This window comes from Lissotriton helveticus, chromosome 7 (assembly GCF_964261635.1).
Source record: "Lissotriton helveticus chromosome 7, aLisHel1.1, whole genome shotgun sequence".
NCBI classification, from domain to species: domain Eukaryota; kingdom Metazoa; phylum Chordata; class Amphibia; order Caudata; family Salamandridae; genus Lissotriton; species Lissotriton helveticus.
Window position 1 is genome coordinate 160,063,809 of NC_136068.1, and position 17,064 is coordinate 160,080,872.

The window sequence follows — 17,064 nt, forward strand, 5'->3', positions numbered from 1 at the left end:
CATCCTTCTTGGGTATCAGGAAATACCGGGAGTAGCACCCCTGACCCCTTTCCTGCTCTGGAACCACCTCTATCGCACCTTTTCGGAACAGTGCCAGGACTTCTTCCTGCAGGAGAAGCAGGTGGTCCTCTGAACAATAACCTTGGCAAGGAGGGTAATTGGGAGGGAACTCCTGAAAAGGAAGTGCATACCCATTCTCTACGAGATTGAGAACCCAAAGATCTGATGTAACCGATTCCCAATCCCGTAGAAAATGAGTAAACCGACCCCCTACCGGACCCACATGATCCAGAATGGTGGATCTAGGGCTGCTTTGCTGATGTAGGTGGGGGTTGGGTATTATTGGAGGAAGTAGAGACTTGACGACCACGTCCACGACCCTTCTGTCTACCCCTATAAGACTTGCACAGAGGGTTTTGTTGCTGCTGCTGTTGTTGCTGGCCTTGTCTGAAGGGACGAAAAGAGGATCTACCAAACCCTCTAAACTTCTTAGTGGTAGAACCTCTTGTCTGGAGACCCAAAGATCTTGCAGTAGCACGGCTATCTTTGAATCTTTCCAAAGCCACATCCGCCTTCTTCCCAAAAAGGCCTGTCCCATCAAAAGGCAAGTCCAACAATGTGGATTGTACATCTGAAGAGAAATCGGAGGATTTCAGCCATGCTGCCCTTCTGGTGGCAACAGTAGAGCCCATAATCCTGGCAACAGAGTCTGCTGTGTCCATGCCACTCTGAATTACCAAGCGGGCTGCAGCTTGAGTATCAGAGACCACTTCATTAAAGTTTTTTCTATCATCCTCTGGAAGCTTAGATGACAACTGCTTCACAGAGTCCATCAATGCATGAACATATCTCCCCAAAAGGCAAGTAGCATTAGTAGATTTTAGAGCCATGCTACCCGAGGAGAAAATCTTCTTTGCAGACTGATCCAACTTTTTAGAGTCCTTGTCTGCTGGCACCTGAGGAAAAGAACCTGCAGACCTGTTGGAACAAGCGGCCTGTACCACTAGACTCTCTGGTGAAGGATGTGAAGAGAGAAACTCGGGGTCACCAGGTGCCACCCTGTAGCGTCTTGCCACAGACCTTGAAACAGCAGGAGCAGTCAACGGTCTCTTCCAGACCTCCATTATCGGTTCAGTTAAAGCCTCAGTAAATGGAAGTGTAGGCTCTATAATGGAAGAAGGAGAGTGTAAAACCTCTGTGAGGATGTTAGGTTTGTACTCAACAGTATGTAAGGTCAGATTGAGTAGATCTGCAGCCTTTCTAATAACAACATGGTAGGGTGCCACGTCCTTAGATGGTGCATCAGAAACAGATGGTAAACCCCACTCAGGAGATAGTTCCAGACCACAAGCACTATGTAGGTCTTCAAAACAGTCCCCTTGATCTAGAAGTTCACCTTCTTCAACATCAGAATCTTCATACCTCTTTTCCTCCAAGAGACGCTGAGCCCTGCGTCTCGACCATTCCATACGAACCTAAGTCGACGGATCCGGTAACGACTCCGACGGAGCCGGATGCGACGTCGAACGAGGAGCCGGGGCAGTTGGAGCATGAGACTCACGGACCGGCGTGGCACCTCGATCCAAATTACGAGGTCGATCCGGAGTCGGCGAAGCCGTATGCGGAGTCGATGACCTCGGTGGAGCCGTACCGAGCCAAGGTGTGTAAGGCGCCCGCATAAACGGCATAAAAGGAGCTGGGGCGTAACTTTGAGGAATGCCCAAGTTGAAAGACAATGGACCCATGGGACCAGCCGGTGCACCAGTGGGGTACATTGCTCTCGAATAAACTCCAAACATCGCATTAAGGAAATGCGCGGGGTCCTGTCCTGGACCAGGAAAGGGAGGGTACGAACCTACTGGTTGACCTGAAGGAGGTTGCTCCGACATCGGTTCATTCTGACCCTCTTGATCCACAGGGACCACCACCGGAGTCGGAGCTCGAGGAACTTCCTCTTCATCTTTGTGCTCGGAAGAATGGTGTGACTCCGGATTCGGTTCTTGTTCCGGAATCGGGGAACCTCCAAGAGACTGCAAGGGAGAAGGAGATACGAAGTCCTTGTGATGTTTACGAGACTTCTTCTTCGAATCCGAAGACTCCTTCCCAGAATGATGTCTGGAGCTGTGCTTTCTCCTCTTGTGCTTCCTCTTTGAAGAGCTCGACCTCGCTCTGAACCTTGACCTCGAAGCCGACTTCGATCTTGACTTCGAATGCGACTTCTGTCTCGACTTCGAGCGTCTCGACGTCGACCTCGAAGATCTCCCAGTCTCTCTACCCTTTACCTTTGCAAGAAGAAGTTTTGCTTCACGTTCTCGTAACGCCTTAGGATTCATCTTGAAGCAGGATCGACAGTTTTTAACATCGTGGTCCGATCCAAGACACCATAAGCAATCATTATGAGGATCAGTGATCGACATCATACGAGCGCAAGACCCACATTGCTTGAATCCAGTCTTCCTCGACGACATCCTCGACGAAGAAGGAGAAAATAAAGATGAAATAGGAATACTATAACTAGTAGAAGATACAAAGTATCGCAGAAGATCCCAGAAACCGTTAGCGTCGACGACGCGGAAAAAAGGGAACTGACGTCATCACGCCGACGTGGGTCTTATAAGGAGTCGGTGACGTCAGACGGAGTCGCGTTCGATGCCATGCTCCTGTGACGTCATCCACGCCGGCGTGCTACGAAGAAAAAATTCCGAATGTTGCTGACGCAAGGGGGATATTCACAAGGTGAGGAATCCACACGGCAGATGTATCTATCAGAAAGGGTCTTCTCAGGTTCAGTAGTGTACTGTCGTCATGGTGTCAGAGGTTCAATACTAATACCCAGTTGTGCCATTGAAGTGGGGGAAGACATTAAAGAAGGGTCTTTGAAGTGCACAGACGTACTCCCTTTCTGTCCTGGCTCCAGACTCACTGCAGCGGGGTATGCAGCCCCTTCTCTGTATACGTGACACAGCCTATTCCAGTGTAAATGTGAGGCTATGCCCAGCTGTCTACAGTAAATACACAAAGCTCAGCTGTCAGTCAACCCAGACTGAACAGTGACGGGCAACAGGCACCAAATGGCTAACGTAAGAAAATGCCAGCTTTCTAAAAGTGGCATTTTCACAATTGCAATTTAAAATCCAACTTCACTATAAGTTGTGATGTTTATTTGTGATTGCAGAGATCCCAGACCGGGGGGCCTGATCTCTTCCCAGTTGGAAATTACACTTATAAAATTTAATAAGGTAATGACAATGTTATCCAACGGGCGAGATAGGCCTTGCAGTGCTGAAAAGCAATTTTGGGAGTTTTCATAAATAAGACATGTAAAACTTAAAAGTACATGTCCTGCCTTTTAAATACACTGCACCCCACCCTGTGGGTTATACAGGCCCTACCTTAGGGGTTGCTTGTATGTATAAAAAGGGATGGCTTGGGTCTTGCAAAAGGGATGTTTTGCCAGGTCAGCATGGCAGTGTAAACTGCACATACAGGCTTTGCAGTGGCAGGTCTGAGACATGGTTTAAGGACTTCTTAACTGGGTGGCCCAATCAGTGCTACAAGCCTGCAAGTAGCATTTAATTTTCATTTAACATGCCCTGGGTACAAGGGGGCACCACTTTACTGGGGACTTTTAAGTAAATTAAATATACCCTGGGATGAATGAAACAATACTACCATGTATAGGGGAGATAGCACAAGTGCATAGAGTCCTAAAGCCAACAAAAACGAGGTCAGAAAAGTGTAGAAGGTAGGCAAAATCTTGGGGATGGGGGTACTGCCTTTAGGATGTCAGGTCTAACAGCTGCTTTCTCCAAGACCAAAAAGAGGTTTGTTTAAGACTTCCCTAAACTTAGCGCATGGTACCAGGCACTTCTCGATCTGGAATGTGGTATGCTGGAAAGCTGCAAGCATCTAGAATACCAGGGTATTGAAGGGGTAAACTTCTGGGATGAAAGGTGGGTACTCTGTTGCAAAGAGTTCAAGCAGGGCCCTGGTAGGCAGAGTATCTGTATCTGTGACAGATTGGGTCTGAGTATTCGGACCATTCCTGGTCCCTGGAAGGGGAATGATGCACCAAGTGCAGGGGGGCTCCTTGATCAGACGCTAGAATTCCGAATAATAGTTGGTCTCCCATGGAGGACTAGGCCTCTTTCTAGCAGAATCACAGACTCAACTGGAAAAGCCAATATACCTGGGGTGCATTGTGAGTTATAAGACGGATCTATTTGGTCTGCACCTCCCCTTTTAGACGCTAGTAGAACCTTCGGACTTGTAAAAAGCTTACGGTGGATGTCAAACGTAAGGTACAAGAGCTACGGTGTGCTGCGATGCTGAATTTAGGGGTTCATACTGAGAGCACAGCTACCAAGGATATATCAACAAGTTGAAGTACATAAAGAGTTTCTGGCACATGAAATTGGGTAGCTCGTTAGTCATGACTAAGGGCTGGGTGGATGGGTAAGCGATAGCAAAACACACCAAAAATAGAGCTCTGACCACACGCTATTGAGTCACACTGACCATGAGATCCAAGCTCCCTAAAATATGCTGCTATGCTGAGCACCTCCACAATTGTGCTCCATAATGAGGAGCGATAACTACCAGGTGAGACCACTACAGACAGGCAGATTATTAGGGTAACAATGTCCGGATGGAACATTCAAGTGGAGCCCAACAGCAGCCCTTTGAACTTTGCGAACAGAGGTTGTGTGGCTCAAAAGAAGGAAGAGCTGTTTAACAACAAGTTAAAAAGTGCTTCAGTGCATAAATAAAAGAATCTATTCTATAGGCGGGCATGCAGGATACAAGCACACGACAAAAAGTGAATGATCTTAAGGGAACATCAATAGAAGCCAACGGTTTGCGTTTGAAATAGGATCACTGCAGCCAGCAACAAATTAAGGCATTTCCAAAGTCCGGAACAAAACAAAAGGGACTAAAAACTGAACTCATTCATTTGGACGCTCTCTTTATATACTGTCTTACAAAGTGATAATTCCACCCAACCAGATTTCAGAGGGCTATACAGAGAAGGAGCGAAACACGAGCCATTAAGTCAACCGTGCATGGACTGACTACGGCACATACCAGACTGTTGCACTCTACAGCAGTCTACAACATTCTGAGAGATAAAGGGACTGTCAAAAGGGATTACAAAACATGTGGCAAACAACTTGAAGTACAAAATCAAAAGGATTTGCTTTGCACAGCACCTGTAAGAAACACATTAACAGTAGAGATCACATATTCAAGCAGCATTAAGAAATAGAAATGGGGCAGAAGTGGCAGGGATTGAGAAAAGTTGTAACAACAGCAAAGGGAAAGTAAATAAATACTACCATGGTTCAGCATCAGCAAGTTGTTCTTTCGAGGCAAGTACCAGGAAAATATGGATATAGTGGGGAAGTCATACTTCATACGTTAAAAGGTACAAAGTTATCAATGTGATAGTGAGCATGTGCGGTCTGAGGGTTAGTGAGAAACCACAAGGAGTAAACGGAAGGCGCTAAAGGGATCATAGCCATTTAGGCGCCTTGACATCTTCACTCTGCCCAATACAAAGATCAGATGAGAGATGTACCACAAATGTGGAGATCCCTGGGGCCACAGGCACCACTGCAGGGCCCTCATGTGTCAACATGCGTGCACTATCAGGAGAATGCAGGTAGCTAGCAGACCTTGGTCGGAATCTCAGGAGCCTCAAAACTAGAACTCTCACGCTTTCTTAAAAGGACCACAGCATTTTCTGGATTTCTGCAATCCTCTCTCTCTAAGTTGTATAAAAGGTGCAGAGGAGGGTGGTGTCCAGTACTGACCCAACGAATTGGAGCAGTTGGGAGGGCCTCAGGTGAGATTTGGGCATGTTGATCGAAAAAGCCAAGGTCCAAAAGCAGAGCTACTGCTGACTGTAGATTTGGAGAAACCACCTCCGGCGATCCAGCTTTGATCAGCCAGTTGTCCAGGTACAGGAAGAGAACTAAGGCTACTAGCAGATGGCAAGCCAGAAACTTCAAAGGGATTTGCTCCTGCATCATCCTCTTGAAAGTAAAGGTTCAGGGGATCAGAGTCCCAACCAAACAGGTTGTGGTTCCGTTGCCTGTATTCCACGTTTTACAGTGGTCTTTGAGCCTCCTTTCTAGACCTTTTAAGTGAAAGAAGTTCCAAAGATGGAGGAGGCGGCGTCAATGGTTCTGGATGTAACTCCGGATAACGCTCTGGTAAAGGTGAAGGCAGCGTCAAGTGTTTTTTTTGGCGTCTCTGTCCACAGCGTTGAAGACGAAACAGAGTACATGAAGGGTTAGGCCAGCATTATAGCACCTGCCCCGCGCCAAATGGTGCCATTGGCATAAACACTGACATGCCAAGTGTGGCTCTAGGTCCTAAGGGTACTCCAGATGCATTTGAAACTCTAGTGAAGATGCCAAACATCGCGTTGACATACGCTGCAAGGTCCTTACCCGGCATTGAAATCTCTGGGAAGAAAGTCTGCAGCACTGGGCAACCTGGAACAGACGTTGACGGCACCGATAGCTTCAACAGCAACTGCGTGGGCAGACTGAGGGTTGGGTCCTCCAGTGAAACAGGCTCAGAGAAGGCAGGAACAGGTTAAGGAAACTCCACTGTGACTAACTCCCCAGCTCAGAGGATAAAGATCCTGTTGGTGTCCAGGGCTGTTTAGGTCACTAACCTCGAGTTGCAGGAGTGTAAATCGTGGTCGGAGCCTAGACACCATAAGCAGATGGTACGGGGATCTGTGACAGACATTTGTCCCTCGCAGTCCCTATAGAGACTGAAGAATGAATGTTTAGAGGAAGACACAGCAATGCACTAAGGAAATTTGTTTGTGAGATAAACATAGCTCTCAAAGACGACAAGCTACGGATCCAAGTCAAAGGTGTGGGATAAAAGGAACTGATGTTGTTGTAACGGGGTGAGCGATATACGTCTTCAGTGACGTCATGTGATGCCACTTTTGTCCTTGATACCAAGCCAGCGCTCCGGACTAGCGATTTAAGAGCTTTGAAGTTTCTGGATCTAGTTGGACGACTGGGATTATTCTATAGGTGAGAAATCTATAGGTAGAAGTATCTACCAGAAGCATACAGATGTACAGCCATGATTTGAAAAATCCTATTTTGTGCACATTGGGGGGAGGAGCTTCGCGCGATTCCAAGATGGACGCGTGAGCTAAGGGCTCCCGATACCCCTTCCGCCTCCCGCGACTATCCTGTGCAAGATCCTGATTTTGACGATGGGTGCTCTTTATTGAAGCCCTGCTGATGCCAGCGTTCTTTTCAGAAATCGATTTGGCCGTCGGATACTGGACCTGCTGCGCTTTGAACTTTGAGGCCTATATCGTATGCCAGCCGGGGGCTTGAGTCCCCGAGGTACCCAGGTGGCAATCGAACAACAACGGCGGATAAGCCACGCCCGCTGCCCCTGGTGTACTTTCGGTTTCGTTTCTTCTCTTTGTTGTGAACGCTCACTTCCAGATCCGAGTTCCGATTCTGCTATCGCTGCCAGCCTGCTGCTTATGCTGCGCCCTTATCCACTCGCAGTTCAGAGCCTGCCACGACGAAGTTCGCTTTGCCTTGATTCTACAATTCCCGTTGGAGCTCCTTCCACGACATGACGGGAAGAACAGTCGTTGAGAGGGGCGGCAATAGAGGCTCGTCCCGAGGGGGGGTCACCCAATCTCAGACCATTGATCGATTTACTCGACCACGGGGCTCCCCGGGCGGATTGAGTGGTGCCCTGGAAGAAGCTGGGGATGGTGCTCCTGATGACGAGGAGCCAACGTTGAAGGACGTTATGGGCGCTATTGCGAGTGTCCAATCCGCCATGGGTCAGCAATATGAAACACTAGCGGCTAAGATTGATACGGTGGCGATTGATGTCACCCTCATCAGAGCGGACCTTGGGAAAACGAATGAGCGTGTCAAATCTCTCGATCTCAAGACTGCTAGTTTGACCACGGATGTCTCGGACCTTCAGACCACGGTCCGCCATCTTAGGACTACTTGTGACCTGTTTGCCAATCGGTTGGAAGATTTCGAGGGCCGGGCCAGGCGCAATAACATCCGCATTGTGGGTGTCCCGGAGAATTCTGCCGACATGCCTGTTGATATCCTGGTGGAGGACCTCGTGTTGAAGCATCTGGTGCCGAAAGGCCTCAGTAAATTCTTCGCTGTGGAGCGCGCCCACCGTGTTCCGGGTGGCAAGCCAAAGTCGGGAGCCGCTCCGCGGCCCATAATTGCTAGACTTTTCAACTTTCGTGATAGGGACGCTATCCTGCAAGCTTCGCGCACCAATGGGCCCACTAAATTTGAGAACGTTTCAATTAGTTTTTACCCTGACTTTACTCAGGCAGTTCAGAAACAGAGGATGGGCTTTACGGGTGTGAAAAGACGACTCAGGGACCTGGGACTGAAATATGCTATGCTCTTCCCGGCCCGCCTGAGAATCGAACATGCTGATCGTGCATTCTTCTTTGACCGCCCTGAGGTGGTTAGTGACTGGTTAGACACTTTGTCGACGCATCATGAGGGCCCGGAGGACTCGAGAGGCGCTGAGGGAGGCGTGGAGGGCCAGGAGCAGTGAGTCTACATCGGCGAGCCATCATCCGCTGCAGTGGCTTAGAGACTTTGTTTCAAGCATTGTGTGAATGCCCGGGGGTGGGGGGGGTTCGGGGATCTTCCTCCTCTGGGGACTTTTTCTCTCTTTCTGTAGGTTAGTTCAATGGGGCGACAGGCACACTGCAAGTTGGGGTGGCTATTAGGTCAACCGCAGGGGTGCAGGGAGGGGGGTTTGAATTTGATGGGTTCCTTGGGGGTGGTGGTGGGGTTCTTTTCTCTTTGTTGGTTTCGAGGCTGTGCTTTGCTTTACAATTGCTTTCATGTGTCTGTTTCGGGATGGGAGGGGTGGTCGGTCTTCTTCCGGGATGGGGGGTAGGGGACTCAGGGTGTTGAGCTGGAATGTTAACGGTCTTGGGGATAGGATAAAACGTGGGATTGTGCTACAATATTTGAAGAGACAAACCCCAGATGTGGTCTTGCTTCAGGAGACCCATTTGGTGGGCAATACATGTCATGCATTGGACAGAAGAGGCTATCGTTTGGTGGCACATTCCGGCTTTACTTCGGGATCAAGAGGGGTTGGTATCCTGGTCAGGAATTCCCTTCCCCTGGAGATAGATAGCACGGTGCTGGATGACAGGGGCCGCTATGCTGGCATTACGGGGAGATGGGAGGGGAAATTGATTTCCATACTGTCTATTTATGTCCCGCCTGGGCTGCAATCTACCACATTCACCGACTTGGGTGAGGTTGTCCTTGGTTTGCCCGATGGCTTGTTGGTGTTGGGTGGGGATTTTAACTCTGTGGCGAATGGAGAGAGTGATCGTAGCCCCCCCAGGCTCCTCCCTGCCTCGCAGTTATGGTTGGGGAAATTCTTGGATGCCTTTGGTTTGGCCGACTGCTGGAGGCAGCTGCACCCCGGCCGGCTTCAGTACACTTTCCACTCGGGGGCTCATGGCAGTCTCTCGAGAATTGACTATTTCCTCGTGCCGGTGGTGCAGTTGCTCTCTGTGCGTGAAATTAAACACTTGGCTAGAGGGATCTCAGACCACTCCCCGATATGGCTCCACTTGGATATCTGTTTGGGGAATGGGGGCCGAATTGCCCCGATAAATCCATGGCATTTTCAGGACCCTAAGATCAGAGCAGAGGTGGTCAAATGCATGAATTTTTATTTTGCTGAAAATGAGGGATCGGTGTCTTCCCCAGTCTCCTTATGGGAGGCCTATAAAACTGTTATCCGTGGTCAGACTTTATCCCTAATTGCTGACAAGAAGCGGCGCACACAAGAGGAGGTGGTAAGATTGGAGTCTGAGATTACTGTGTTGGAGGAGCGGTTGGAAGCTGAGGTTACGCCTGAGACGCTGCATGTTTTGGCTCTTAAGCAATCTGATTACAGAGCCTTGGTTACTACCTCGGCTGAGGCACTGCATCGTATGCAACAGGGGCGTCTGTACGACGTGGGTGACAAAGCGGGGAAGTTGATCGCATGGCTGGATAAGCGAGACAGACTGAATCGTGTGGTGCCTGTGGTTGAGAGAGTTGATGGAGTGCGAGTCGTGGACCCGGTTGAGATAGTTGAGGTGTTTGCCCAGCACTTTCGGGTTGTGTATGCGCCGGTTTCGGGCTTGCCGGAGGAGGACTCGCGCTTGCTACTTCGTGATCTTGAGCTGCCCAGTCTCTCGGAATCAGATGGGGTTTTAATGGAGGCTGATTTCTCCATCGATGAGGTTGCGCTCGCTATTCGCTCTCTTCGTTCAGGAAAGGCTTCGGGCCCTAACGGCATACCGGTCGAGCTGTATAAGCTATGCCCGGATAAAATGGCGCCGTATCTGCTGCGTATGTTTGCGGCGTCGCGTGACCTCGGCTGTCTTCCTAGAGACCAGAGGCTGGCCTCTATTGTGGTCATTCATAAAGACGGCAAACCCCGTGAGTGCTGTTCCTCGTATCGCCCGATTTCGCTTTTGAACGCGGAACCCAAGATATTGGCGAAACTACTGGCAAACCGACTAGCCACGGTGATTAGCGGACTGGTTCACCCTGATCAGTCCGGTTTTATCCCCCAGCGTAATACTGCACTCAATCTTCGTCGACTGCATGGCGTCATAGCGAGGGCGGGATCTCTTGGTGAGCCGGCCATCTTGGTTTCTCTTGATGCTTCGATGGCTTTTGATACGGTTGAGTGGCCATATTTGTGGGCTACTCTCGCCAAGTTTGGTTTTGGCCCGAAATTTATTGCATGGGTTAAACTCCTGTATGAGCAACCGTTGGCGCAGGTGGTGGTAAATGGTAGAGCTTCAAGGCCCTTCACTCTTGGGCGAGGCACGAGGCAGGGATGTCCTTTGTCACCGCTGTTGTTCGCCCTCGCGCTCGAGCCGCTGGCCGCCTGGCTCCGGTGGGAACCCTCCTTGAAGGGTATTCGGTGGTCCCCTGATTTTGAAGACCGTGTTTCATTATATGCCGACGACATTTTGTTGTATTTGACGTTCCCCCGTAAGTCATTGGGAGTCCTCTTTGATGTCCTGCGTTCCTTTGGACGTAACTCCGGGTTGGTTATCAATTGGTCCAAATCCTGTATTTTCCCGCTTACCGGTGACCCTCTCTCTTTGCCCCGAGTGTGCCCGATCCCGGTCCGCACCGAGGGTTTTAAGTATTTGGGTATTTATATTTCACTTGACCCTGTGTTGCGCTATGATCGGAATCTGTTGCCTCCACTCGCCCGACTTCGGTCGGACGTCGCGGCTTGGTGTAATCTGCCCTTATCCCCCCTGGGACGGGCGGCCCTGTTTAAAATGATGTCTCTTCCCCGGTTCTTATATGCTGTGCAAAATACACTTGATCTAGTGCCGGCTAGCTATTTCCGCGAAATTGAGGGCCTCCAAAGGAAGCTGGTATGGGCTGGCCGACCTCGTATTGCGTTGGCTAAGCTCACGTTACCCTGGTACGATGGGGGCATTGCGTTACCTGATATACGACGGTATTATTGGGCATCTCAACTGAGTGCTGTGAATCATGCTATGTATGGTCCAGTTCCGAATCCTGCTTACGAAATGGACCGGTGGCTCTTGCCCGGGGGAAACTATTACAGGGCGTTCTATTCTCGGGGTGCTAGGAAGAACTTGACAGGACCCACTGGAGTGGCGGTGCGGGTATGGGGCAGCGTGACCGCGGCTACCGGATGGACAGATAGGCTGACCAGAGCGACCCCTCTATTTGCCGCGGAGAGGCTGGGTGAGTTGTGGACCTCAAAAGGGTTTGATAGATGGGACCTCATCGGGATCAGTAAGTTGGATGACCTCTGGGTTAAGGACAGGGTTAAGTCCTTTGCTGAATTGCAACAGGAATATGGTTTGACTGATTGGGAGTTTTTCCGGTACCTTCAGGTTCGTCATGCCATTGGGTCGGTTTTTCCGGCTGGGTCTGCCATCCCGGAGAGCTCCCCCCTGGAAGACAGGGTGCTGGACGGACATGTGCCGGACAGCACTATCTCTCTTATATATAAGAAACTTATTAATACTCGGTCGGATTTGCTTCTTCATCTGCGTACTTCCTGGACTGATGACGGTCTGGAGCTGGATGATGAGGATTGGCAGGCCGCGATATCCTCTCCTAAGGAGGTTGCGATTCAGGCGCGTCTGCGACTCGTTCAGCTGAAAATTCTACACCGGGTCTATGTCACGGGTCCCAGACTGATGCATATGGGTTTTTCAGAGGATGGATTGTGTCGGCGGGGCTGTGGTATGCTTGCTACCTTCCTCCATATTATATGGGAGTGTCCGGAGGTTGTATTTTTTGGGAATGGAGTGTATGCGGTGATGAGTGAAGTTACGCATGTTCAGTTGCTGCCTGAAGCCCGGCGTTGTCTTTTGAATGTATGGGAGCCGACTGATTGTAATGTTGCTCAGACTCAATGGGTGACACTGGGGAACATGGTTGCAAAGAGGGACATTGCACAATTGTGGGGATCTCAGAGGGCTCCATCAGTCTCCGGGTGGGAAGATAGTATGGACTGGTGCATGTTCAAGGAAAAGATTGTGTATGTCTCCCGTGGCAGGCCCAAAAAATGGGGTAGGATATGGGGCCAATGGAACTCGTTCCATGGGGATGTCTGCGACCCCCCTTTCACTGATCCCCCTGATACTCCTTGTTCCCCTTAGCTGTGTGTTTCGGCTCTTTCCCGTGCTGTATTTTTGTTAGACCACTGGCGCTGGGTCCCCCCTCTCCCCCCTCCCTTTTTCTTTTATCCTCTGAAGATTCTCCTGTCTTTCCCTATTGTTCTAGGTCTGACTCGCCCCGCATCTTATGAAACGGACGTAACAACTCGGGCATAGCCTTGTCTTTTTCTTCTTCGTTTGTTTAGTTGTTTTAAAAAATGAAACCTCTTTATATCCTGTCGTTTTGTGATTGATCGATGTCATGCACCATGGCTGCCGGACCCCTGGTTGTCGGCTGATGAGCTGTGTACCTTAACGTTGTTTTGAGATGCTGCACCGGCCGGCCCAGAGGGTTGTAGGCACATCTTTGTTTCTATTTGTCTCTTGCAAATAAAGGTTTTAAAAAAAAAAAAATTGATTATACATTGAATAAAAGAAAGCCTGCAAAGCAAAAAAATAAATAAAAAATATTTTGTGCACATTAGAGGCAATACGCATGAAGTTTCTAAAACTGCTCTTTTCTTTGTGTATCTAAGCTTTTCTTTATGAGTTAGTATTCTGCATATTGACCTCTTTCAACAGTTAGTAAATAAAATGCTGTTTGCCTAAAATTAACAACAAATAACACTTCTCTGAAGAGTGATACAAGTCCTTATTATCTCAAATATTATCTTAATAGGTAAAAAATGCTGAAGTTACTCAAATTACAAAAATAAAACCTAGATGACAGACGATAAATTCAACAACACCTACCTGCTTTAAGATTTCTCACAACTGTGACTTGTGAATTTATACAAAAATGGCCAACTGGGAGCTTTGCAAATCTCTTTTTAAAAGGGATCTACCCATCAAACTTATATTTTTAGGACATAAAAGGCTGATCCCGCCTTCGAATAAGTCTTTCAAGCAGAGAAACACTTTCTGGTCAAAACAGACACTCAACAGCTCAACACAGGATTAAACACGTTTTTTAAATGTAAATTAAGATGATGAGGTATTCTTACGGAGATAAAAACACAGAGTAAGGATTTCATTGTTGAATATGAGAGACAAAACATCAAGCTATCAAAAAAGAGCAAGATAGTAATCATATTGGAACAATGAGGTCTGATAAAACCTTATAGGCTAACATAAGACAGGAATACCCACTGCTTGGAGTATAGTGCAGTTTCCCTTTTGTGAGTTTCCATCTGCGAGTATCTGGTAATCTGTTTACATCTGCCTCAGCCTCATACAAATTTGGTGAATGTGCACGGGCTTAGGCCTGTCACTTGACGTGAGAGATGTCCTGGACCAGGAGAGGTGCACAAAGTGGGGAGAAAATGTGGCCTAACAGGCTATGGCGGTCGATCTCAAATCAGGGGAACCGGGTTCGAGTCTCTGCAATGACGCTCACCATCTTGTGATTCTGGGCAAATCACTCAATCTCCCTGTGCCTAACAAAAATGAATGTGTTCTTGTGTAACGTAACTGGAGCTCGTGTAAAGCTCTCTAATACCCGATACCTTCAGTTCAAGTTTGCGCTATATAAACCTCTGGGAAAAAAAGTGGACTACCGTCTGTCAGGTGTGTAGCATGTACAGCAGTGGTGTCAATGCACCATGTTTTGTAAATCAGTAGCTGTGACCAGACCTTTTTCATCTGTGTCACAGGAGAGGAAGCCTACTGGCCACGCATGTAAAGTTCTGTTACTATGTCCTAACCTAGGTCCTAGCACCAACAACCCAGCGCATATTTACGTGTGTATATATATATGTAACCTTGTTGGTGCATTTGTGTGTATAAGTTAACCATAGAAATGTGGGTCTGTGGGCTTCATTTTGAAAGCTCCTGGCCTGTCCATTAGCACAAGATGGGGCTTCTTTTTCCTGTCTGTAGAAGTGTATTGCTGGCATTTCTAAAACGTCAGCCAGCTTTATGAGGTAGTTATTGACAGAACTGGTTTCAATAACTGAATATATCCTATAGAAGGCTTCTTGTTCACTCATGATCGGGTAGCTTATTTGTCTATTGTACTTTGCTGCCTCTGATTCAATGGCTGTGAGCTTCTTGTTGTGTTTTTATAGTCTGTGGAGAATTTCGGTTTCACTGTTGCATTTCATTGGTTGGTTGCATCGTTCCATTGCAGAAGTGTGGGAACTATTTATTAAGCCTAGGCGTAGTTCGCGAAGTGCAAAATAATACCTCAGCCCCGCTACGCGGAGCTCCGTGAGCACCTCAGTGTGTTAAATACTGTTTGCAGTGATTTTCAGTGCCAGGTGCTTGTCCGTACTGTGCAATCATCGCAAACAGCACCATGCACAGAGCAAGCGGGCGCTGCTTCCTTTATGCCGCTCCAATAGATTTGTACTCGAGTGGCAGCTTTCTCAACGCGAACGGACGGTTTCTCAATGCGAGCATATGCGACCACTCCAAATGAGAAATCTGAAACTCATGTTGAGAAATCTCGCCGGGAGGTTGATTTTCCTCGCACACGCTCACCAACTTGACGTTGATGAACGCGAGAGAGGAAAAAAACTCCGCCCTGCAGCAGAGTTTTTCGGAACTCTGCGAGCTCCGCGTAACAGGGAGTGTGGAAAACTCTGCAAACACGGCAAGCGGAGCGGAGTTCACCGCCCAGACTTACTATTTATCCCCATCATCTCTGATTTAGCACTCAATGGAAGTGCATGTCCTGTGGCTTCTTTCATTCTCTCTCTTTCACTCCCTTCCCAATCGAACTGGAGCTCTTTATATTGCCCCCCCAGTCAACTTTTCTCCTCACCCTAAAACCAAGCAGTACTGCAGCTCAGTATCACACCCTCTCTCGCTCTATTTCCTCTTGCATCGCCCCTCTCCCACCGTTTATCGTTCTAGGATTTGCCAATGATAGATGCTTTTAAAATTGTGCCTGCCTCGCAAAGCAAAAATGGAAGTCAGTCATCTTGGAAGAGTATTTTTTATACTTCCAAGATGACCACCAGGCTGACAAGCGACATTAGGGAGGCTGCATTAGGAGTGTATTTTTTATATTTCCATGAAGGCGACACACTGAGTGCTGCAATATGGTATGCCATAACATTAAGGCTATCTTGGAAACATAAAAAACAACATTCCAAAACAGCCGTCTCATGATGGCTGCCATGTTGCACTTACGTGATGTCTGTCTAAGAAGCATAGAAAATACACTTTGAAGATTGGCTTTGCCAACCAATGCCAGCTCAATTTAATAAGCACTGGCAAAGACAAAAGCATTTTTTTTTAGATCAATTGGTTTTGCCAATGCTTGATTTTATTTACTATCCATTTTAATTATTCCTTCTCCTGCATTTTTCATTTGTTGTCACAGTTTGCTTGTCTCATGACAATCTGTAATGACTATAAATTGCGGGCCTACAGGAGGAGCTTTAACCAAGTTATACATTGGACTGTAATTAAGTACTAGACTGCATTGTTATGTTGACTGTGCATTGCCGATTGTCTGCCAATGCTTTGACTTCTTGGTGCAGAGGGCTGGAAGAGTGTTGTTAGTTTGCTCATTAGTGTACCTTGTGATGGTGTTTGAGTCTATTTCATTCCAGGTCTCTCTATCCTGGTGTTTAAGCGCCTCTGTTTCAGTGTGTTCAAGCCTTTCTGTTCCTTTGATCAACATAGCTTTTTCCTGACTAAGTGTCTGTGACGCCCTCTCTCAATGTGAGCATCTCCCAGTGTCAGGATCCCCCCTCCACTAATATCAATGTATGGGGGGGGCTCTATCCCATTGAACACACTAAAGGTGATGGGCGGATGCTTGCAATAAGTGTAATAACTGCCAATTGCTCGGGGAAGCATTCCAAGCCTTTTTTCTTTTGCCCCCCATGCCACCGCAGATTAGACCTAGCTATATGCATATCAGTCATGGCCCGGCTTCAAAAGGAACAGTCCACCCCAAACTGTCAAGCCAGGTCCTCTCTGAACTGGAACACAAGCAACCTAAGACAGGTTTTGCCTCAGTCCAAACTGAGGTGGCATGGTGTGTAGAATAATGATGAATAGAGATGCGGTCCTGAGTAATTACCAGTGCCATAGATTCATTCAAGCATTCTATCCATAATTTTCTGTACACTTTAGTGTCTCTATCCTATTGACCATGTCAGTTTGCGTTTCGCTCTTTGCCAGAGTCTATAACAATTTCTCCCTATTGTTATGTCTGTTTTCCGGTCCCAGCATCCAAGAATCCCTACGCTGGTGTCCACGTTTCCTGTTCCATGATCTGTGATGATGAACATATATTCTTGATTCAGTGTCAATGCAGTTTCTCAGTACCAAAGTAATACCTAACGCTTTCTTAAGAAAATGGAATATAAACATAACAGATC

The 17,064-nt window shown here is 48.0% G+C and overlaps 1 protein-coding gene across 1 annotated transcript in view; it reads right to left on the reverse strand.

Moving 5' to 3' along the window:
• SLC9A8 (solute carrier family 9 member A8) overlaps positions 1–17,064 on the reverse strand; it is a 409,071-nt gene that overhangs the window by 117,662 nt on the left and 274,345 nt on the right. The window lies entirely within an intron of this gene.